This window comes from Eptatretus burgeri, chromosome 12, assembly GCF_056783735.1.
Source record: "Eptatretus burgeri isolate ZD-2024b chromosome 12, Ebu_testis_v1, whole genome shotgun sequence".
NCBI lineage: Eukaryota > Metazoa > Chordata > Myxini > Myxiniformes > Myxinidae > Eptatretus > Eptatretus burgeri.
Genome location: NC_140972.1, coordinates 42,470,687 through 42,495,631, shown reverse-complemented (window position 1 = coordinate 42,495,631; position 24,945 = coordinate 42,470,687). Strand labels below are relative to the sequence as shown.

The following is a 24,945-nucleotide window of genomic DNA, read 5'->3' as shown; positions in this document are numbered from 1 at the left end:
AATGGATGGATGAATGGATGCACGCAAACACGGTGCACGGGCCGCCATTGCAGGCCCGTGTTGTAGCTGCCAACAGGGCAGTTCTTGCAGCTTGCAAACTGTTGCCTTGATCCTGGCGCACATGGCAATGAACAGGGGGGGGGGGCAATGCAAAATTGAATGGGGGCTGGTGAACAGGGGCAGTGGGCATGGCATGGCAAAGGCAGCAGGCAAACACAGCCCGCAGAAGAAGGCCGCTGCAGGCAAACACAGCCGGCAGATGAACTGGCCGGCACAGGCCCTGCAGCAACACAGCCAGCAGATGAAGTGGCCAGCACAGGCCTTGAAGCAAAACACGGCCAGCCGATGGCAAAGGCCTTGCAGAAAACAGCTGCAGATGATCTGGCCGGTACAGGCCTTGCAGCACAGCAGCTGCAGCCGATCCAGCCGGCACAGGCCTTGCAGCAAAACAACAGCTGCCGATGAAGCTGGCCAGCCTTCGCCGTTCAGTGGAGGTTGGTGGAGGGAGTGCGGTGGTGCTGGCCACTCGGAAGGCGGGCTCGGACCTACCCTACAGTCTCCCTCCCAACCTATCGCCTTTGCCTGTCATTGTCTATACCCACTCCCTTAATTTGTCAAACCCCAATTTAGCCACAACTTATTTTTTTATTTTTACTTCCCCACTATAAATCGTCCCCTAACCCACTGTACTTTCCTTGTTCGGCTAACCTATCCTGTCACCGAGCCTACTCCCAACCCCTACGTTCCCTTCCCGGAGGGGAATAAGCGAGAGCTAACGTCCTGTGTCGAGGCCCAATCCAAGCCTCAGAATGGCTTCCCCAGACTTCAGCGATCTATAACACAAAGTGGGTCCAGCGGCCCACAACGAGAGCGAGGGGATGGATGGTGTGGAGGGGTACACTTCCGAATCTACCCGAACCATTTAACTGTTAAACTACCCCGGGGCTTTCAACAAGCGCCTCTCACTTAAACTATTGGTTCTAACAACCCAGATTCCCATCGCCTGTGTTGGTGTCCTCACAATTTTGGGCCTTGCCCCCCAATTTTCTCTCCATGCCCTCACACGGTCTCATGGCTGGGACACGTGGCTCCCTTTGGCAGGCACGACCCTCTGCCGATTCTCCGACGATGGCACCCCCGGGCACTACACTGCCTCCGAGCCTACCAGCTCCCTAACACCGGCGAGTGTCCCCCCATGGCACCTCCCCTGAAACGCACACGTGGCAGGCTGGCTTCCCAGGCCCCTTTCCGAGGGTCACCCGTGCCCACAACACTGCCCACGCGGCAAATGGCGCCCCGGGCCCCCGCACCAAGCAGGCGCACCCGTGCCCACTACGCTATCCCGGCCCCCCATGGGCCCTTGGCCTACCACGGCCGACTAGCCTGGTGCCCGGGGTACCCACTCAGCGATACTCACCTTTTGCAGCCACGCTCCCAGCCCGTCAACAGGGCTCCTGCACCCCTCCAAACGGGTTTTGAGCCTACATTCCCACCAACAATAAAACGACCTCCATTTTTCAATTTAACTAACCCCCTAACTCACTCTACACTGACCCCGGGGTCCCTTGGGCGGGAGTCACTCCTCCCCCCAATCACTCATCGCACCATGCATTCCCCATTCGCTCCACTCACACAGACCCGCTGGCCTCACTCACTCACCAAGCACATGCTTCCACTTCACTCACCAACTCTTCAACACACACACCACTGAACTCTACCATCCTTCTAACTACCTCCCCTAACTAACTTGTGCTCCCACGTCGTCCCTTACACTATAGCACGTTCCTTTTAAGACTACGTAGCGAAACTACGTCCCCTCTACACACTCACTGTCAGTCACTGTCTCCAAATAATCCCATTAATCAATTTCCCAACCTAAATCTCACTACAATCCCTCTAACTCATCCATTCCACGGACTCCATGAGGACTTACCCCTGCCCCATGAAGTCGGTCTAGCTAAGCTAACCCTTCCCCCTAACTAGTTTCCATCCTGTGCCCTGGTCAAGGGGGTCTTCCACCCCTTGCCCAGGAATCCTGTGCACCCGAAAGTGAGGCTTGCTTTTTTTTTCTTTTTTTTTTACATGCGCAGCACCAGCGCGGAAACTCACAGCTCGCGCACTTTGCACCTGCCCGTGACGTCATGCAGCTGCACGTGTACCTCGTCCCTCCTTGGATGGTAACATCCGGCAGGGATACCCCTCCTGCCGGATTCCAACCCCACCTGCAGCCATGACGTCACCGTGCGCATAAAAAAAAACACAAGCCCCACGTCTCGAGGGGTTCCGCACGCGAACACATGTGCTTTGCCCGTTGCAGCTTGACACACACGATCGCGTGGAGAACCCGTCCGGTCCAAATCCGAAATCCTGCCTAAACTTTGTCCGTCCGCGGGATCGGCAAATCCACCGCGTGCGTTTCCGGACCGGGACTTCACTCTCGCAAGCGAGCACGTGGGGGCCTCGTGCGTTGCACAGCACGGACCTCGTGCTCACTGCTGGGTGAACCCGGCACGGTCCCGAAACAACTACAGCCGCTACCCGGCTTTCGTTCCTCTGTCGCCGTCTCCATTCAACACACGCATTCCTGCGTGCAACGACGCTCACAGTCCATTCCATCACATTCACCCCGGGAGACGCGGCTGCATGTTCACACATGCCGACCGACATCTCCCTTACACATAGCGACCTTGCACACACTGTCTCTCTCACACTCGGCCGCTCACTCACGCATGCCATTTCCCTCACACTACCCATACCACTCACACGTGGTGCTCCATTCATACTGGCCGTTTCACTCACGCATGCCATTTCCCTCGCACACGTGGCTCCACTCACTCGCGGCCTTTCACTCACTCGTGCCATTTCCCTCACACAAACTATACTACTCACACACGCTGGGGCACTCGCCCGCGGTTCCTCACTCATACTGGCCGTTTCACTCACACACACGGCCTCTTCCACTTGCGGTGCCCCTTTTACACACGGCGTGCTGGGAAGCACGTACTCCGGCACAGTCGCCACCACACCACTCACACACGGGGTCGCTTCCACACACGGGGTCTTTGTCACCCACCCGGTCGCTCTCACACACGCCCTTGCACCCACGCTATGCGTGCGTTGCAGCACGCATTTCGCCACACTCGTGAACACACACCTCGACACCACACACAACGGGACAACCACACTGGGGATTCGTGTCCCCACAGGGGTCTCCGGGGCCTCTATACCCCCCAAGCTCTCCGTGCACCTGTCCACAGCACTCCTCCCCTCGACCTCGCAAAGCACGACCGAACCCACATGGTCGTGACTCGCCTCAAGGGGGCATACTCCCTCCCCTCGTTCCTGGAGGAGGCTATCCCGCTGCTCGCACCGGGTCCCTACACGCTCCGCGAGCTCAACCTCATCGTCCTCCACTACCTCTGTGTGTGTGTGTGTGTGTGTGTGTGTGTGTGTGTGTGTGTGTGTGTGTGTGTGTGCGTCTCTAACCCCGTCATTATCATGCAGTCTCTCCTCTATCGTTCCCATCTCCCGTGTCTCTGTACATTTATTCGTTTCTATTGTCCCCTCGTGTCTATTAGTCTCTGCTTCTTTCTGGTGTCTTTCCCTTATCTTTATGTAGGTCAACCTTGCTTTCTCCTTAAGTCGCTCCCGTCCTTCCCTGTTTTTCACTCCTTGCTCTTTCACGATCTCCGCGTACCTACTCCTTGCTTTCCGTATTAATTGTTTTTTTCTCTCCCTCCCAATTACTTTCACCTCGTCTCTTATCTCCGTCGTGCACGTCTCCGTCACGCTTCTCGCCCAATACGTCCCCCGAATTATTTTTCCTTACCCGCCTCCACCGCGGGCCCGACAGCCGTTGCACTCCCTCCCAGCTCGTTCGCTCCCACACGTGGAGTCGCCATTTTTAGCTCCCCGGTTACTGCCTTCATGCCCGCCTGCAGGCTTCGGCCCATGCTCTGCGTCTCACCCCGCAGCCCTTTCATTTCTTCCTTCATGTTTGTTTCCATTTCGTTCATTTGCTGTGTATTTGCGTCCATCTTTTCGTTCATGCCTTTTATTTCGTTTTTCATTTCATTCATTTTTGTATCCATTTTTGCCAGCATGGCGAATAGCTGGGCCATGTCGGGTGCGCTTGGGTGAGCTGATTCGGCCAGGATCGGGAGGTTTTGGCGGAAGGGGGGTGGGGAGGTGTCATACACCGCGGCCGCCGCCGCACCTATTTCGGGCTCTGGGTTCAGTTGGACGAGTTCGTGTTCCTGCACAACCAACATTTCCTGCACGGGGATTTCATCCTGGACAATGGATTCTACACATTCTACATCCATTTCTAATACCCCCGGCTCCCGCTCGCCTTGAGACGCCATCTTATTTCTCGTAAAGGGTTAATTTAGCTCGCTCGTAATTTGGAGGGAATCGGGGGTCGCTCCTCTCACCCCTGGACTGATTCCCGTGAATTTAGCTGGAGACAGGAGAGCCCGTTTTCCCATTCTCCGATACCAGTGCCGCGAGGAGGGGGATGAGTTTATATCCCACTCCTGACACCAGTGTTGCGGATTCGCGCCCGCCGGCGTGCGAACGGCCACGTAACTCGAATCGCGGCAGGTCGCCCACCGGACGGACAATCCCGTCGTGACCCTCTCGGACTAACGCCGGGAACTAGTCACGGGTGGGCCTTTCGGCCTCACCACGATCGTGCCAATCGGCCCCCCGCATGGGATAGGGTTGCTCGCCAAATTCGACCTACCTAAGTACCCACACGGAGGGTAGACCGGGCGATCGCACCTCGACGCAGGTCGACTTCGGACACGGGCCACTTTAAGCGACCCGTTCCGTACTATCGGGATAACCGAGCGGTGTTATCGTCAACCCCGACGGTTCGATTAATTATCGGGCGTTTTAGCCCACGACCAACCCTTTACATGAAGTAAGATGGAGATTCAATAAAGGAAAAGACGAAGCGAAACGGGAAAAACAGTTCAACAATAAGCACATTTATTCTGCGGCAAACGGAAAGCACACATATACAATTATACACCAAAAGCAAATGTAAAAGAAGAAGAAACACACAATAATGCACAAAAAGCAAATGTAAAAGCAAAACACAATGCGGATCTACCACCGACTACCGAGCACACGGCAACACTTATACAGTTTTACTTCACAGACGGCGCCGACAACACATATACTCAAAGCAAAAGAAAAAGGGACCACCCTCCACGATGAGGGGGGCAGACGGGCCTGGGGCCGAGACCGCGTCGAGCCTACCCGTCTGGTGATGAGCCGCAAAATGGCGGTGGCGCCCCGACTCCGCGGGCCTCGCGGACAGTGTCTGGAATGGGGTGGGAACGGGGCCCCCTTCTCGCACTATCTCAGCGCGGGGGGGGAAACAGGAGGGGGTTGCTGATGCTCGGGGAAAGGAGGATTTTTACTCTGTCTCGAGTCCCGCGACGAGCGTCTCCACCGCGACCTCGGTCGCGTTATCGGCCTCCCCTCTCCGCAGCTCCCCGACTCTGACACGAGCGCCCCCTCGACTGCCTTCGCCGCCGCCACCTCTCCAACTCTCCACAGCTCCGTCCAACTGCTTTCTCCGACTCTTCTCTTCACTGACTTCCCAACTTAACTTGACTGACTCTTTCCAACTCCACTTGACTGACTCCTACTACTTCTTCCCAACTCAACTCAACTCTCGGCGAGCGAACGCGGCCCTTTATAGCCCACGGGGCCTCGCTATACATATACATATACATATACATATACATATACATATATATATATATATATATATATATATATATAAATATATATAAAAAAGCCTGGTGTTGGCGCAGTGGTTAGGGCAGCGGCTTGGGATCCAAAAGTTCCTGAGTTCAAGCCCCGTTGGGCCACCATATTAATACACCAGGGGGTTGACTCAGCCTGTCATCCTTCCGAGGTCGGCAAAGTGAGTACCAGTGTACTGGGCCGGTGTATACCCCGGTTAAAATAGGTGTACCATATCCCTGTGTCATAAGAGGCGACCAGGGTTTCATCAGGAAGGGCATCCGGCGTAAAACATGTGCCAAATCACTATGCGGATCATTCGGATGATCCGCTGTGGCGACCCCTAACGGGAGCAGCGAAAGAAGAAGAGATATATATATATATATATATATATATATATATATATATATATATATATATATATATATATATATATATATTGTTGTGGTTACCAGATTCACAAACCACCATTCAGGTCCCTGAGGTGAGGTATCTCGGCAAGTATATGTGTAGTTAGGCCCAAACCCGTTGTCTAGTGGGAATACATGTCATTTATGCGTGCTGCGACTCTTCAGGATAGCCGTTTTTCTTTTGCTATCTTTATTTTGGACCAACCGCCATGATTACCACCACAACCACAACATCAACCACCAACCACAACGCCGCTTCACCACAACCGCCACGACCTTCCCGTCACACCTCGCAACCGTAGCATCGCCACCGTTCTTGCCCCGCTGTGGGTACCGGTGTTGGACTCGTGCAGGGCGCGCATCGAACAGCGTGTACAAAATCACGGATTTTGTGCTTCAAAAACGGATCAAAAACGACACACGCCCACTTTTTGCCGTCCAATCGGTGAGCGAGGGGCGATTTGGCCCCGCCTCCAGGGCGATCGATATATGCAAATTTATGGATCAAAAAGCCTTCACGCCCACTTTTTCTCGGGCCAATGGGGAGCGAGGTGAAAGGTCAAAGGGAGGGGGTCAAAGGCGAAGCTACGGGGGGGGGGATAAAAGGACCGTGTTCGTCAGTCAGAAGAGAGTCGGAGAGTCCAGAGGCGGAGAGTAGGAGAGTCAGGAGAGTCCAGAGGAGTAGAAGAGAGAGTCGGAGAGTCCAGAGGCGGAGAGGCGGAGAGTAGGAGAGTCGGAAACAGAGAGTCAAGACTTCGCGGGCGGTGGAGCAGCTCGTCGTGTGCGTTGGAGTCGGAACGGAGGGGACGAGCTGTGGAAAGGCGGCGACACCAGACGAGGGGGTGCTCGCGTCGTGCAGGGAGCTGCACCCGAGGGAGGCCGACAGCGCGACCTGGCCGAGGTGGAGACGCTCGTCGCGGGGTAATAAAGATCCTCTATACCCCGAGCATCAGCAACCCCCTCCTGTTTCCCCCCGCGCTGAGATAGTGCGACCAAGGGGGCCCCTTTCCCACCCCCTACCAGACACCGCCCGCGAGGCCCGCGGAGTTGGGGCGCCATCGCCGCTCCGCGTCTCATCACCAGACGGGTAGGCGCGACCCGGTCTCGGCCTCAGGCCCGCCTCATCCTTGAGGGTATTCTTTCCTTGGTTTTGGGTATGTGTTGTCGGCGCCGTCTGTGAAGTAGAATTGTATAAGTGTTGCCGTGTGCTCGGTAGTCGGTATTAGCTCTGCATTGTGTTTTCGTTTTTATATTTGCTTTTTGTGTAAATTGCATTGTGTCTTTTCTGTGTGCATTTGGTGGAATTGTTTATGTGTGCTTCCCGTGTGCCGCGAATAAATGTGCTTTGTGTTGAACTGTTTCCCGCTTCGCTTCGTCATTTCTTTCATTGAATCCTCATCTTGCTTCACGTAAAGGGTTGGTAGTGGGCTGAATACGCCCGATAATTAATCGAACCGTCGAGGTCGACGAATAACACCGCTCGGTTATCCCGATAGTACGGAACGGGTCGCTTAAGTGGCCCGTGTTCGAAGTCGACCTGCGGCGAGGTGCGATCGCCCGGTCTACCCTCCGCGTGGGTACTTAGGTAGGTCGAATTTGGCGAGCAACCCTATCCCACGCGGGGGCCGATTGGCTCGATCGCGCTGAGACCGAAAGGTCCACCCGTGACTGGTTCCCGGCGTTAGTCCGAGAGGGTCACGACTGGATTGTCCGTCCGGTGGGCGACGTGCCGCGATTCGAGTTACGTGGCCGTCAGCACGCCGGCGGGCGCGAATACCGCAACACTGGTGTCAGGTCGTGCGATACAAATTCATCGCCCTCCTCGCGGCACTGGTATCGGAGAACAGGTAACGGGCTCTCCTGTCTCCGGCTAAATTCACGGGAATCGGTCCAGGGGTGAGAGAAGCGACCCCCGATTCCCTCCAAATTACGAGCGAGCTAAATTAACCCTTCACGAGAAGCAAGATGGCGTCTCAAGGCGAGCGGGTGCCGGGTGGATTAGGTATGTGTAATAGTAATGTGTAGAATCCATGGTCCAGGATGGAATCCCCGAGCAGGAAATGTTGATTGTGCAGGAACACGGACTCGCCCAACTGAACCCAGGGCCCGAGGTGGGTGCGGCAGCGGCCGCGGTGTATGACACCTCCCCCCCCCTCTCCACCAAGACCCTTCCCCAACCCCTGCCGAAACGGCTCACTCAAGCGCACCCGACATGGCCCAGCTATGCGCCATGCTGGCGGCAATGACAAATGAAATGAAAAACGAAATGAAAGGCATGAACAAACAAATGATCGAAAAAATGGATGCGAATATGAAAAACGAAATGAAAGGCATGAACGAAAAGATGGATGCGTATACACAAAAGATGGATGCGTATACACAAAAGATGGATGCGAATACACAAAAAATGGAAACAAATATGAAAAAAGAAATGAAAGAGCTCCGGTGTGAGACGCAGAACATGGGCCGATGCCTGCAGGCGGGCATGAAGGCCGTGACCAGGGAGCTGGGAATGGCGACTCCACGTGTGGGAGCAAACGAGCTGGAAGGGGGTGCAACGGCTGAGAGGCCCGCGGTGGAGGCGGGTGAAAAAATAATTCGGGGGGCGTGTTGGACGAGGGTCGTGACAGAGGAATCGACGGTGACCAAGAGGGAAAAATTAAATGGGGAGACCAAAACGTGTGAGACGAGACACGAGGTGACGACAAAGGAAATAATAATAGTTGAGACACGGGAGATAGAGGGTGAATTGGACGGGGTAAGTGACGCACACACACACACGGAGGTAGTGGAGGATAAAGGGGGTGAGCTCGCGGAGGTGTAGAGACCCAGTGCGAGCACCTGGATGGCCTCCTCCAGGAACAAGGGGAGGGAGTATGCCCCCTTGAGGCGAGTCACGACCAGGTGAGTTCGGTCGTGTTTTGCGAGGTTGAGGGGACGAGTGCTGTGGACGGGTGCACGGAGAGCTTGGGGGGTGTAGAGGCCCCGGAGACCCTTGTGGGGACACAAATCCCCAGTGTGGTTGTCCCTGTGTGTGTGGTGCAAGGTGTGAGTGCGTCCCCGTGTGTGGAAGCGACCCCGTGTGTGAGTGGTGTGGTGGCGATGGTGCCGGAGTGCGTGCTTCCCAGCACGCCGTGTGTGGATGAGGCACCGCGGGTTAGTTCCCCCGCGTGTGTGGATGAAACGGCCAGTGTGAGTGAGGCACCGCGGGTTAGTGCCCCCGCGTGTGTGGGTGAGGCACCGTGTGTGGATGAGGCACCGCGGTTGAGTGCCCCCGCGTGTGTGGATGAGGCACGGAGTGCGAGTGAGGCACCGCGGGTGAGTGCCCCGCACGCGTGAGTGAACGGCCGTGTGCAAGGTCGCTGTGCCAAAGGGAGACCGTGTGTGTGAGAGAGCGGTATGAGAGGGAGATGTCGGTTGGCATGCGGGAGCACGCAGCCGCGTCTCCCGGTGTGAGTTTAATGGTGTGGACTGTGTGCGTCGTAACACGCAGGTATGCGTGTGTGGAATGGAGACGGAGACGGCGACAGAGGAGAGAAAGCCGGGTAGCGGCTGTAGCTATTTCGGGGACCGTGCCGGGTTCACCCAGCAGTGAGCACGAGGTTCGTGCTGTGCAACGCACGAGACCACCACGTGCTCGCTTGCGAGAGTGAAGTCCCGGTCCGGAAACGCCAGCGGTGGATTTGCCGATCCCGCGGACGGACAAAGTTTAGGCAGGACTACGGATTTGGACCGGACGGGTTCTCCACGCGATCGTGTGTGTTAAGCTCCAACGGGCAAAGCACATGTGTTCGCGTGGGGAACCCCTCGAGACGTGGGGCTTGTGTTTTTTTTTTTGCGCACGGTGACGTCATGGCTGCACGTGTGCTTGGAATCCGGCAGGAGTGGTATCTCTGCCGGATGGTACCGTCCAAGGAGGGACGAGGAACACGTGCAGCTGCATGACGTCGCGGGCAGGTGCAAAGTGCGCGAGTTGCCGCGCAGGTGCTGCACATAAAAAAACAGCAAGCCTCACTTTCGGGTGCACAGGATTCCTGGGCAAGGGGGGAAGACCCCCTTACCTGGGCACAGGATGGAAACTAGTCAGGGGGAAGGGTTAGCTTAGTTAGACCGACTTCATGGGGCAGGGGTAAGTCCTCATGGAGTCCGTGGAATGGATTAGTTAGAGGGATTTAGTGAGCTTTAGGTTGGGAAATAAATTGATTTTTGGGACATTTGGAGACAGTGACAAACTTGTGGATGTGTAGAGGGGACGTAGCTTAGCTACGTAGGTTAAAAGGAACGTGCTACTAGTTTAAGGGACGACGTGGGAGCACGAGTTAGTTAGGGGAGGTAGTTAGAAGGATGGCAGAGTTCAGCGGTGAGTGTGTTGAAGAGTAGGAGAGTTGTGAGGTGAGTACATGGTGAGTGAGTGAGGCCAGCGGGTCTGTGTGTATGGAGTGAATGGGGAATGCATGGTGCGATGAGTGATTGGGGGGAGGAGTGACTCCCACCCAAGGGACCCCGGGGTCAGTGTAGAGTGAGTTAGCTGGGTTAGTCAAATTGAAAAATGGAGGTCGTTTTGTTGTTGGTGGGAAAGTAGGCTCGAGACCCATTTGGAGGGGTGCAGGAGCCCTGTTGACGGGCTTGGGAGCGTGGCTGCGAAAGGTGAGTATCGCTGAGTGGGTACCCCGGGCACCAGGCTAGTCAGCCGTGGTAGGCCAAGGGCCCATGGGGGGCCGGGATAGAGTAGTGGGGCACGGGTGCGCCTGCTTGGTGCGGGGGCCCGGGGCGCCATTAGCCGCGTGGGCAGTGTTGTGGGCACGGGTGACCCTCGGAAAGGGGCCCGGGAGGCCGGCCTGCCACGTGTGCGTTTCAGGGGAGGTGCCATGGGGGGCACTCCCCGGTGTTAGGGAGCTGGTAGGCTCGGAGGCAGTGTAGTGCCCGGGGGTGCCATAGCGGGAGATTCGGCAGAGGGTCGTGCCTGCCAAAGGGAGCCACGTGTCCCAGCCAGGAGACCGTGTGAGGGCACGGAGAGAAAATTGGGGGGCGAGGCCCGAAATTGTGAGGACACCAACACAGGCGACGGGAATCTGGGTTGTTAGAACCAATAGTTTAAGCGAGAGGCGCTTGTTGAAAGCCCCGGGGTAGTTTAACAGTTAAATGGTTAGGGTAGATTAGGAGATGTACCCCTCCGCACCATCCATCCCCTCGCTGTCGTTGTGGGCCGCTGGACCCACTTTGGTTATAGATCGCCGAACTCTGGGGAGGCCATTCTGAGGCTTCGTTGGGCCTCGGCACAGGACGCTGGCTCTCCCTTATTCCCCTCCGGGAAGGGAACGTAGGGGTTGGGAGTAGGCTAGGTGACAGGATAGGTTAGCCGAACAAGGACGATAAAGGGGGTTAGGGGACGATTTATAGTGGGGGAGTAAAAATAAAAACAACAAAAAAATAAGTTGGGGCTAAATTGGGGTTTGACAAATTAAGGGAGTGGGTATGTACAGTGACAGGCAAAGGCGATAGGTTGGGAGGGAGACAGGTAGGTAGGTCCGAGCCCGCCTTCCAAGTGGCCAGCACCACCGCACTCCATCCACCAACCTCCACTGAACGGCAAAGGCTGGCCAACTTCATCGGCTGGCCGTGTTTTGCTTCAAGGCAGAGGCCGGCCAACTTCATCGGCAGCTGTTGTTTTGCTGCAAGGCCTGTGCCGGCCCACTTCATCTGCCGGCTGGCTGTTTTTTCTTCAAGGCCTGTGCCGGCCAGTTCATCTGCCGGCTGTGTTTGCCTGCAGCGGCCTTCTTCTGCGGGCTGTGTTTGCCTGCTGCCTTTGCCATGCCATGCCCACTGCCCATGTTCACCAGCCCCATTCAATTTTTGCTTTGCCCCCCCCCCCTGTTCATTGCCATGTGCGCCAGGATCGTAAAAGCAACAGTTTGCAAGCTGCGAGAACTGCCCCGTTGGCAGCTACAACACGGGCCTGCAGTGGCGGCCCGTGCACCGTGTTTGTGTTCATGCATCCATTCGTTGTGCTCATTGCGTGTGCCACTTGAGCTGGCACGGAGACTGCGTTTGTGCAGCCCATGCACCGTTGTGGTTCACTGCGTTCAGTTCAAAAGGGAAGGCCTTGGACTGCGTGTGAGCAGCCAGCCACGTTCCCTGTCACCTGCATTGTTTTGAGCCAGAGACTGCATGTGGGCAGCCTGGCTCCCTGCTAACTGCTTTCTTTTTGCAGAGTTCAATGATCCTGGGCCATGGTTTAGTGTAAAATTTGTAAGTTAAGGTTAAGATGTACTGTAAATATGAGTGCGCCCCCGGCATGTCTGTCTAGCGCCGGCAATTTTATTTAAGTCGTCCGTGTGAGTGAGTTTGTTTAGGTAGTTACTCAGCCCTCAGGTTATTTATTTTGGGGACACGAATACCATGAATGTCGCACTCAGGGATCCGTAGGTAAAATGTACTTGGGGAAAACTACACATGATGGCACACGAAAATTTGACGACTCGGGACGAGTCTGTAAAAAGGGGAGGGGGTAGTGTTGTGGTTACCAGATTCGCAAACCACCATTCAGGTCCCTTAGGTGAGGTATCTCGGCAAGTATATGTGTAGTTAGGCCCAAACCCGTTGTCTAGTGGGAATACATGTCATTTATGCGTGCTGCGACTCTTCAGGATAGCCGTTTTTCTTTTGCTATCTTTATTTTGGACCAACCGCCATGATTACCACCACAACCACAACATCAACCACCAACCACAACGCCGCTTCACCACAACTGCCACGACCTTCCCGTCACACCTCGCAACCGTAGCATCGCCACCGTTCTTGCCCCGCTGTGGGTACCGGTGTTTGACTCGTGCAGGGCGCGCGTCGAACAGCGTGTACAAAATCATGGATTTTGTGCTTCAAAAACGGATCAAAAACGACACACGCCCACTTTTTGCCGTCCAATCGGTGAGCGAGGGGCGATTTGGCCCCGCCTCCAGGGCGATCGATATATGCAAATTTATGGATCAAAAAGCCTTCACGCCCACTTTTTCTCGGGCCAATGGGGAGCTAGGTGAAAGGTCAAAGGGAGGGGGTCAAAGGCGAAGCTACGGGGGGATAAAAGGACCGTGTTCGTCAGTCAGAAGAGAGTCGGAGAGTCCAGAGGCGGAGAGTAGGAGAGTCAGGAGAGTCCAGAGGAGGAGAAGAGAGAGTCGGAGAGTCCAGAGGCGGAGAGGCGGAGAGTAGGAGAGTCGGAAACAGAGAGTCAAGACTTCGCGGGCGGTGGAGCAGCTCGTCGTGTGCGTTGGAGTCGGAACGGAGGGGACGAGCTGTGGAAAGGCGGCGACACCAGACGAGGGGGTGCTCGCGTCGTGCAGGGAGCTGCACCCGAGGGAGGCCGACAGCGCGACCTGGCCGAGGTGGAGACGCTCGTCGCGGGGTAATAAAGATCCTCTATACCCCGAGCATCAGCAACCCCCTCCTGTTTCCCCCCGCGCTGAGATAGTGCGACCAAGGGGGCCCCTTTCCCACCCCCTACCAGACACCGCCCGCGAGGCCCGCGGAGTTGGGGCGCCATCGCCGCTCCGCGTCTCATCACCAGACGGGTAGGCGCGACCCGGTCTCGGCCTCAGGCCCGCCTCATCCTTGAGGGTATTCTTTCCTTGGTTTTGGGTATGTGTTGTCGGCGCCGTCTGTGAAGTAGAATTGTATAAGTGTTGCCGTGTGCTCGGTAGTCGGTATTAGCTCTGCATTGTGTTTTCGCTTTTATATTTGCTTTTTGTGTAAATTGCATTGTGTCTTTTCTGTGTGCATTTGGTGGAATTGTATATGTGTGCTTCCCGTGTGCCGCGAATAAATGTGCTTTGTGTTGAACTGTTTCCCGCTTCGCTTCGTCATTTCTTTCATTGAATCCTCATCTTGCTTCACGTAAAGGGTTGGTAGTGGGCTGAATACGCCCGATAATTAATCGAACCGTCGAGGTCGACGAATAACACCGCTCGGTTATCCCGATAGTACGGAACGGGTCGCTTAAGTGGCCCGTGTCCGAAGTCGACCTGCGGCGAGGTGCGATCGCCCGGTCTACCCTCCGCGTGGGTACTTAGGTAGGTCGAATTTGGCGAGCAACCCTATCCCACGCGGGGGCTGATTGGCTCGATCGCGGTGAGACCGAAAGGTCCACCCGTGACTGGTTCCCGGCGTTAGTCCGAGTGGGTCACGACTGGATTGTCCGTCCGGTGGGCGACGTGCCGCGATTCGAGTTACGTGGCCGTCAGCACGCCGGCGGGCGCGAATACCGCAACAATATATATATATATATATATATATATATATATATATATATATATATATATATATATATATATATATATATATATATATATATATATATATTTGAGGCACCGCGAGGAGGAGTGATGTGAGGAACACATCAGCCATTTTGGAGTTAATGCCATTTTGCACTATCTTAACCCTTACCCAATCATCATATCATTAAAAAATGTCGCTTTCCTCACTCCTCGCGGGGCCTCACACACACACACACACATATACATATATATATATATATATATATATATATATATATATATATATATATATATATATATATATATATACTGTATATATGTACTCCTCTGTTGTTATTCCAGCTGAATAAGCTGCATAAAGCAACCAAGAAAGGCTACGCAAGGTAAGCCCTTTGCTGTTTCAAACCCTTCCCAGAGTTCCTCCACAGCTGTAAAGATGTTCACACGTCGTACACACATGAGAATCTCAATGCTACACACCCCCTCAACTACTGGACCGGTTTCATTGCTTATTATTGAATTGTCAGCGACAACCCAGACAGACATGCATACCAAAGGCTCCCAAGCATGTGCCACATGTAAATTTCAAGAGCAGTCAATATATAATAAGATTCACAGGTGAGAGATGAGGGTGGGTCTTTCTTTATCATTTAAAAAGAATTTATCTAATTTATTTATATAGTACAGTACATGATGATTGGTTGTCATGCAACCAATCAGAAAGTTTCATACCTCGAGAAAGATGATAAAATATTGGCATTGATATTGCTGTTGTGTGATGAATATACTATGGCTTCTGGGAAGGGAATATCACATGACAAGCATAGTAAATCAAATCAAAGTCTTCGGTAGTGAAGGCTACTCCCTGCAACCGATTGCTGCTGACTTTATGTTTAGCAGAAGCTGTATGCAAGACTCTAAAAATGATACGCAAAACAGGTACTGCTGCCAAAAGAAGTGGTGGAGAAGGAAACACCAACTCTCCATGGGTGATGCTGAGTACCACAGGATATATTCCCCACATGATAGATGCCGATCGATTAGCAAATCTTGTGAACAATCTTACTAAAAGTACAGGTGTTTGAAACAGCGGTGTTTTTATTTTATTTTAGGATGACATTGAGGCAGGAGTGTTTTACTCAGAGAGTGGTTAATGCATGGAATATTCTCCCTGGAAAGGTGTTGGAGGCAGAGACAGTGGATGGATTTAAACGAGAATTGGATAGGTACGTAGAAGTGTTGCTGATGGTGGGGTAGATGAGTGTTGCAGATTGTACAGGCTTGATGGGCCCAATGGCTTCCTCTAGAATTAGGTCCCCTGTGTGATTCCTTGTGTGAATCAGTGAGCAGGTTAGTCCACACTAGTTCTCAGATGTACTGTAATCTCTATACCCCTGTGAGGCTCTGTATCGTTCGATTCTCCGCCTCAGTCTCCGTCTCCGTCTGTGTCTGTGTCTGTGTAAGGCCATTCGAAAATTCGTACACCTTTATTTAAATCTTTGTGATAATGAAACAGCAAAGCGTTTCTCATCAAGCCAAAGCGTGATGAGATGCAAAGTTTTACATAATCCGATACATAGCCCTTTTGTTTATTTTAACTCAAATTTATTCCTAATGCTTATCTGTGCCTATTTATCGAAATCACAGAGGGTGCTCTCGTGACGGAGATGTTTCAACTCTTAGGTTGTTTGTGAAAAGCTGCGGTTAGGATAGAGTGGTCATTTACTAAGAGTTATTGGCAATGAAAGACTAAAGTGAAAGGCCTTCATAAAGGGGATTTCATTTTGAAACCAGAACTCACTTTATTATTGTGTTGTAATTTATATCAGGAGAAGAAAATATATTTGTGGTAATCTGCTCACCAATACGTTTCCTCATTTGAATTTGATTGTGGGAAGAATCAAATCTCTGATGAAAAACTGTTGCTCAGTGTATTGCTACATGCAGTAAACCATCCTATGGAAGGTATGCTAAACTTGCTTTTCTGTAAACTTGCACTCACCTGTGGATGGTAAATATCCTCAGATTTTTTCCTTATTCAAGTTCATGCTTGTTCGTCAGGCACGACTCTGTTAATGTACAAATAAAAGTAACAATTTTGTTTTAGTTTGCAACCACTTTAAGTCATGAGCTCAGCATGCATGTAGGATTTGACAACACAGAAACGGTACCTAAAATAAGAAATGAATAATATGAGTTGCCTTGCAATGAAATTTGACACAGGAGGAGGCTGTGAGGCCCATCAAATCCTGCACCGTTATTGCCGACTTATGGTTATCTGTCTGTGCTCTATCCTTTTTAAATGCAGAGCACCAAGCAAAGAAGCAGCATGTACCATTTATAAAAAAGTCTTTTATATGACTCAGCTGGGGTTTGAACCACCAGCCTCCCAGTCAGAGAGTATTCCTTAACCATAACATCCCCGAGGCTGGAATGAATGACTATCACTCAACATCATTTGTTAAAGCTCTTGGGATTGCTTATTGAGGATGAGTAACTGCAGTGATGATGTTGGCAATGATACCAGACCAAGCAGTCATGTGAAGGAGCACTACCATAAAGTACATGACAAACTACATGTGCAAGCAGGTCTTTCTGGAGAGATTTGTTACAGCCGATGGAAGTCTGCACTTAGTTTATCTTCATGTGTTCCTTGGTGTGTGTGTGTGTGTGTGTGTGTGTGTGTGTGTGTGTGTGTGTGTGTGTGTGTGTGTGTGTGTGTGTGTGTGTTTGTTATAACTGTTAAGAACAGAAAATGAAAAAAAACAATATGTGTGATCCTTGAAGCTGCAATGTAATTGGAAAGTCAACCGTGTGACTTTCTCCTAATTATGATTCAGAAACACATATAAATGTATAGATTTAACAAGCTCAAAAAGTATCAATCAAATATGCTCCTTACGTCACATGCCTGCAAAGAAATTAACTATATTTTTACCCCGACATCGCCTTTCTCTGATAAACACTGAATAGTATTGCTGATCATCACAATGAAATTGTGCTTTGGAACTGTATATATGCAAGGTGTATGAAAAGTATCCTGACTGAGGAAATTAACAAGACTTTTATTACATTCCTGAAGCCAAAAAAGGGTTTGACGTATCACATTTGAAGGTAAGTCACACCAAAATTTTTTTTTTTTTGATAAGCCTCAGCATTTCAGTAGTCAAGCTGACCTCGAGTGTGTTTCAGAACTCTGTGTCATCACTTACTCTGAGCTCGGTTACTCCTGTGATAGTAATATGCCATTCTCCCATGACACTAACATGGGAATGCTAAACATTGACACAATTTCCCACTCACATCAACACTGTTATATCCTATCAAATCAAATGCTTCAGTGTAATTATTCAGACCATTATCACAAAACTTCAGTGACAGTCTCACTTTTCTAAAGGGGTTTAGTGAAAATTTAATCTGCTATTTTAGACGAGCTGTTTTCAAACTATTGGCGGTTGCTATTGTAAGACTATGGGTGGGGATTAATGAAAATCAGCTTGCACTATTCCAGATGAAGTAGGTAGTGGGGGGGGGAGGGGGTGGGGCTCTGATACAGCCTTAGCTGTTACACGAGCGTTGACATTGTATACAAAAAAGACAAATCTCGGGTCTATAAATTGATCCAAGATTTTCATGAAGAAGTTCTTTAACACTCTGTATCGTAACCTACAAGTTTAATTTGTGCATCAGAACAAAAATGGCATTTCTGACGGAAAGGCATTTTGTGAAGATTTTGCCCGAGACATTTAGTCAAGTGTAACATTTCATGCAGCTTGATCTCAACCATGATAGAATGGTGTGATTACATAGCCAAAGCTGTATGAAACCGGAATTCATACGATGCAGTACAAATGGTACCCTAAACGTGTGATACAATTTTACTCCACAAATCAATTGATGACTGGGTGCGAAGTAGAAAACAAAAATTGATGCAAATGAATTACTCAAAGATTAATTTGTGACTCCTCTGGAACTCACGGCAGGAAGGTTGTTCTCCTGTCAAGATGCCATTAAATAATCCACCTAATATTCAAATTATTTGTTTTTAAAGTGTAAACATTTTACATGACCTCATAGATATAACAAATGATTGGTAAGCATGTTTCATGATGCAGATATGAAATATATGCCTGGTGTTGGCTTAATGGTTGAGGTAGTGGGCTTGGGATCCTAGGGTCCTGAGTTCAAATCCCGCTCAGCTGTTGAATTAACACCAGGTGGGGTTGACTCTGCCTGTCATCCTTCCGAGGTCGGCAAAATGAGTACCAGCATGCTGGTATACTGTGTCGGAGTGGCGACCCGTCCAGGATTGTTCCCAATAGCCAAGGAGACTGCTTCGGCGGCACCAACGCTCTGCACAGAGTATGGTCCTAATGGATGGATACGAAATATGAAATGCAGGTAAATACGAGCAAAGTAAGATATGTAAAATCTAATCTACTATTATAAATAGAGATTGTGTGGCTGTAGCTATGTCAGCAATATTCACTTGTCGATTGGTCGCAGCACTGACCAATTGAATGTGCCCATTTTTTTCCCTTCGCTCATCGATTGGACGTGGCACTGACCAATTGGGCATGATCAGTTTTCCCAGAATCGTTATTTATGTCTATTGTTATCGAGTCTATCTGCGTCAGCAAACAACCGTCCATTTTGGTGATGTAGCAAACCACACTCTTTCCTCATCTCGTGTTTCCTCACCTCTTACAGTGGTGATTACAATTTGGTGGTTATGGTGTGGCGTCTTTATCCCACTCTTTCGGCACCTCGTGACTCATCCTAGTGATTATTGTATTCATACGGTGCTTTCCTTCACAATTTTACATGTCTTTGACTCCCTGGACATGAAGCGGTCATTTGTGTTCGATGGGTCAACATAGATACTCCCACCCAGAGAGAGAGGTGGTGCCTCCTAGTAATAATAATACAAGTTCCCTTCCATGGAACTATGACACAGAAGGAGGCCATTAGGCCTATCAAAGCCTGCACTCGTATTGGTTCACGAGTCAGTAAGTGACCACTATATTCATTATGGGTGTGTGTTTGTCTGTCTGTCTGTCTGTCCCGAGCATAGCTCCGTGGGTTTTGATCCGATTCTGATAAAATTTGGGTGGGAGGTTTATATCATGATCTCGTTGTGTTTTCCTGAGAATGGGTGTTTTGCGCCCATTATGGGTGGAGCCACACCCAAAAAACGTGTGTTTTTAGGGGGTAGCCAATTTCAAGTTGCATCTTCTCTGAGGGGGTTTGTCGAATCTGGCAGGGGTTTCGGTATTTGGTTAGCCCAATGGCACCTGCATAGCCCCACGGAGCTCGATTTTTCATTTTTATCCCAAGGTCAAGGTCACAAGGTCACGAACTTAGAAAATGTCAAAAAAATCAATAAATTGGCCATTGAGCTCCGAGGGTTTTCAACTGTTTCGAATGAAAGTTGGTATGCAAGTAGTGCTCCTCGAGTACTACAACTTTCATCATTTACATATTTCCCGATTCCCACCAGTTTGCCCGTGGCGTCCCCTCGAAGGTCAAAAAATAAAAAAAAATAAAAAATAAAAAATAAAAACAGTGTACATTGCTCGTGAACCATTGCCGTCTCCAGACTTGTTGCTAACCTATAGTTGTTTGTCTGTGCTCTATGCATTTTAAATACTGAACGTCAAGCAAGGAAGCAGAACGTGCTGTTTTTAAGTTTTTGGTATGTCTCGGCCGAGGTTGGAACCACTTTAACCCCCCCCCCCCCCAAACTCAAAGGAGACTCCTTTGTTGGTTACTTACCTAAAGGCAAAGTGGTTATCAATTTTTTAATTGTATGAAATTTGTTAAAATAAATAACAAATCCAATATATTTATTAGCATTTCACTAATTAATTCATGTTGTATCAAGATTAATCAATTTTCAAAAAGTTTTGAACTAAATCAGGCAAATTCAACAAATTAGATCTATCCAAGGCAGCAAATGTACAAGACAAAACAAGAAAAACCATTTCTATATCCCCCGCCAACTTAGTTGGTTGGCGGGGGATAAAAAAACTTTTCAAGACTGAAGATCATTACTAAGTAGTGGAACCACTTGAACACCAATAAATTAACATGATTATGATAGTTATGCTTTACTCCATACTTCCCTGCATGTTACTATTTCAAGCAAATATAAATTGGAATGGGATTCAATTATTATCAATTTGTGCCACTGGTTGCATCATTAATGAGGTGTGGCTGTGCTGCTGTCACAACACCCCTGCACATTAGGGCAGGAATTTAGAATATGGCCAGGCTACCGGCACATGATGGCATACTCTTTCAGAAAGGCACAATGGGATATTAAGATATACTAGCTGAATGCTTGCAGATGGGACACCTAACAACTTCACATCTTTCTGAAGGACAGTGTACTCAATGATGCAAAATCCTGCCAATGAAGCACCAGGGTGACAGTTTATAGTCGGTTCAATAATTATAGGCAAGTAAGCTACCTCAAAGATATCCTGCTTGTCCTGCATGCTATATAGGAGGGGTTCAAAAGGTTCAACGGAAGATATAATAATAAGAGGCCATATTCCAACATTGATATATTTATTTTCAATTCAAAAATGAGGCTTATGGAAGAGCAGTCACAGAAGACATAAACTAGGCAATGCAATAACAGTGAGTGTGGCAGTTGTACAACAGGAGGATGCAACAAGCAAGGGAAGAGAGGAACAGGAGGGGAGAGAAAGAAAAGGAAGGAACAGGAGGGGAGAGAAACAAAGGGAAGAAACAGTGACCTTCTTGTATGAAGGTTCAGTTATGAGAAGAGGTTAATGGGGGAAGAAAAGATTGTTGGTAGGTACAGTATGAGGGATGACTTGTGGTGGTGGTGTCTTGCAAACTTGAAGGCCAGGAAGGAAAAGTATTGGTAAAAAAATTTCTTGCTTTTCTTCTTTTTGGTTTATACAAATATAGGCTGAGGGCAACAGCTTCACACACTGACAGAGTTTCAAATGGGAACAGGGAGATAAATATAATGCACATGAGTGGTTGAATAGTAGAAAGTAAAGGGGTGGGTTTGGAAGAAAATATTTTCCTTTCCTATCCTATATGCTTGTATGTTGAAAAAAATAGGACCACTGGGCCTGTAGCTTATCTGAGCCCTGGCTTAGTGTTGTAACCCAAATTTGGTAGCATTTAGATTTTTGAAGGAATTACAAAATTGACTGTCAGCCATTTTGACACACTTTCGGTCATGTGATTAGCATGTCCTCTGAATGTGAAAATCCCTACCATGGCCTAATGTTGTAGCCCAAATTTGGTCGTAATCTGACTTGTGGGTCTGGAGAAGAAGATTTTTAAAGAAATTTACGCGTCGGCCATTTTGACTTTGTGAAAGTCACGTGACTGGAACGAGCTTTCCGATCCCCATTACCAGTCAGCAGCAGAACGTTGCTGCCAAATTTCAGCCGAATCAGCCCAGCAGTTTGGCTGGAGAAGTCAAAATAGGAGATGGATGGATGGACAGTGCGCGATGACAATACCTCATCTGGAATTTCCATTCTAGATAAGCTAAAGAAAGTGAGCTTCTCATTCATAGGATGTTTTTAATATTCCATGTGGAAAGGTAACCATTTAGAGGCCCACAATGTAAGTGCACCTTCATTCTTCGTGAGATTTTTGGATAACTGCCGAGAATATTTCAATTATAATCTCCATCCTTTATAATTGTTATTAAAATATTATAAAATAATCCCTGAAAGATATTTATCGATACATTTAACATTGTGACTGCATTAAAGCACAACTCCTTTACAGACAATTATGATGGTAAAAGCATAATTCTTTACAGTGGTACCATTTACTGAAATTGGCTGTTATATTCTGCCATGCCAGACTGCAATATGAATGCATCACAAAATGAATAAATTAATATGGATCACTATAATATCATGAAACTGCATTTATCCTCAATTTTATGGGAATTACAGTTGGGATCTGGGGAGCAATTTGAGGATACGAGATGCATAATTATCGGAGATAAAATACAGAACTGATTGTATCATAAAACACTTAGGATTCCAGAAACTCGATGACAAAAAAAAAATCTGATTCTGTTTCTTGTATCAGATTTAGATCCGAGGTACCATAACAATAATGACACATGCACAGTTGTAGACATGACACATTGTAGAGTAGAAAAACATTTTCTACAAACATTGTAGAAAAAATTAATGGACCGTTTGTTGAGCTATTGGGGTAAAGGGGCAGTGTCATGTCACATGAGCTATGAGATGTGGAATTATATAGCATTTGCAATTACATTCACAAACCCATCAACTCTGTAAACAACAAAATAAATGACCTGCACTAACCATGCAAAATTGATTAGAGGATGATGGTGTATTTGAGTGCTGGCATGATAGCTCTAAAGTAGTACACTCGCCTTTGAGCTTTAACTTTTGGCTTTGATTCTAAACCTAATTATAAACTGTCATCCCAGTGGTTTGACAGCAGGCCAATGCATCAATGAGTGTGCTATCCCGAGGATGGAAAGTTAAGCTGGGCACACGTCTAACCACCATCGGAGGCTGCTGGTGGACTTTACGGATCCCACAGTGCTTTTTGCAAAGAGTAGGCAATTGATGCCAGCAGTCTGGCCAAATTCCAACAACCACCAAAGGATATCCAGACCAAACAGTATGCGTTAATAATAAGTAGTTTTTTCATAATAAATTCCATAAACCACACTGCATGACAAATTAATTACCCATGTTCACTCAAACTCCAGCAACATGCCTGTGTTTACAGAAACAAAACTCTCATTTAATTTAGGCAACTTGAACATACTTAAACAACTGTAATTTTTTATAACATGTTTTTAATTAAAAAAAACAACTGTAATTTGATAAACAAAATTCAATTCCTTCAAGCTAAACCGTCTAGTTTAGATTTCTGATTCTTATATATGAATGAATGAATTAGGTATATTTGAACTTACACTTGGTAGCTGTTAGGCTTCATTGTTTTTCTATTACAAATCATGGAAGTTAAGAAGACATTAAATCAATAACAGGGAGAACCCGAAGATATACACCGATAAGTATATTTTTACATAACTAAAGGCTATCTAAGACATAATCACACCATTATGTCATCATTTTTCATTTTGTATGGATACTGTGGCTGCTGATTCCATAATTGTTTGGAGTGCAGTACAAGGCTGTACCGATGAGAGGTGAGGGCAGGAATTTGGAATTTTTTTCAGGGTGCCAGCGATAGCTCGTTGACCCTTCGCAAAGGACACCATGGGATCTTTAATGTTTACCAACTAATGCTGGCAGATAGTACGCCCGGTTTTACGTCCATCCAAGGGACAGCACACACATTGATGCCTCACCCTGCGAGACATCAGAATGACAGTTTATAGCTGGGCTGAGATTTGATCCCAGGATCGATGACTCAGAGTCCAGTGTATTTTCCCTCCAAGACATTCTGCCAGCCTGAATATGCATTAAGACAATGCAATTAGCAAAGTATACACATTATCTTTAGTTATTACATATATTCAAGACTGATATAATCAATTTATGAGGCATCACTCAAAAATAAATAGATAAAAGCAAGAATTTTACAAAATCAAATCACATATCAAAACCAATTTCAAAATTTAGTCAAAATTAGCAAGAACAGAGAGAGAGTACACGAGGAAAAACAAAAATAAAGAAATAAAATATAATAATTTTCAAGCCGGGAGGCGACGATGGTTCACGGGCATTATTGAGGAAGCCCTACCGTAAAAACCTATCTCTTCCGTCAAAATTGACCAAATCAAATCGGATTTTTTATATGTTGTACTTATGGACATTACGCACAGTTTCTAGGAAATGAAATTGCGAGAAAAAAATTAAAATAAATGAAAAATTCAAGTGGGCGTGGCTCCGCCCACAATGGGCATGGGACACCCCTCATACAAAACAACACAACTAGACCATGATATCTAGCTTGTGTCCAAGTTTCATCAAGATAGCATCAAACGTCACAGAGCTGTGCTCTGGAGAGAGTCACAAACAGACAGACAGACAGAACGAAAATAGTGGTCACTGCTGGTGCCCGCGAACCAAAAAAAGAAAGAGGAAGTGAAGATATGATGGTGAGGGGGGTGAGGAGGAGAGAGAGAAGAGAAGAGGAGAGGAGAGGGGAAGAGAGGGGGGGAGAGAGGGGAGGAGAGAGGGGAGGAGAGAGAGAGGAGGCGGAGAGAGAGGAGGCGGAGAGAGAGGGGAGGAGAGAGAGGGGAGGAGAGAGAGGGGGAGGAGAGAGGGGGAGGAGAGAGAGGGGAGGAGAGAGAGGGGGAGGAGAGAGAGGGGGAGGAGAGAAAGGGGGAGGGGAGAGAGAGAGAGAGGGGGGAGGAGAGAGTGAGGGGAGATGGGGGAGAGAGAGAGAGAGAGATAGAGATAGAGAGAGATAGAGAGAGAGAAACAAATTGATGTGGTGATCACTGGTAATAAATGAGCAACGAGTGATATTGCGATGCCAACGCA

General features: G+C 48.9%; 1 long non-coding RNA gene across 1 annotated transcript in view; it reads right to left on the bottom strand.

Annotated features, from left to right (window-relative positions):
* LOC147015500 (uncharacterized) overlaps positions 1-24,945 on the bottom strand; it is a 363,111-nt gene that overhangs the window by 49,423 nt on the left and 288,743 nt on the right. The window contains exon 2 of the long non-coding RNA XR_015050117.1: positions 16,440-16,506. This is a non-coding gene — a long non-coding RNA (uncharacterized LOC147015500). The remainder of the gene's footprint in view (positions 1-16,439; positions 16,507-24,945) is intronic.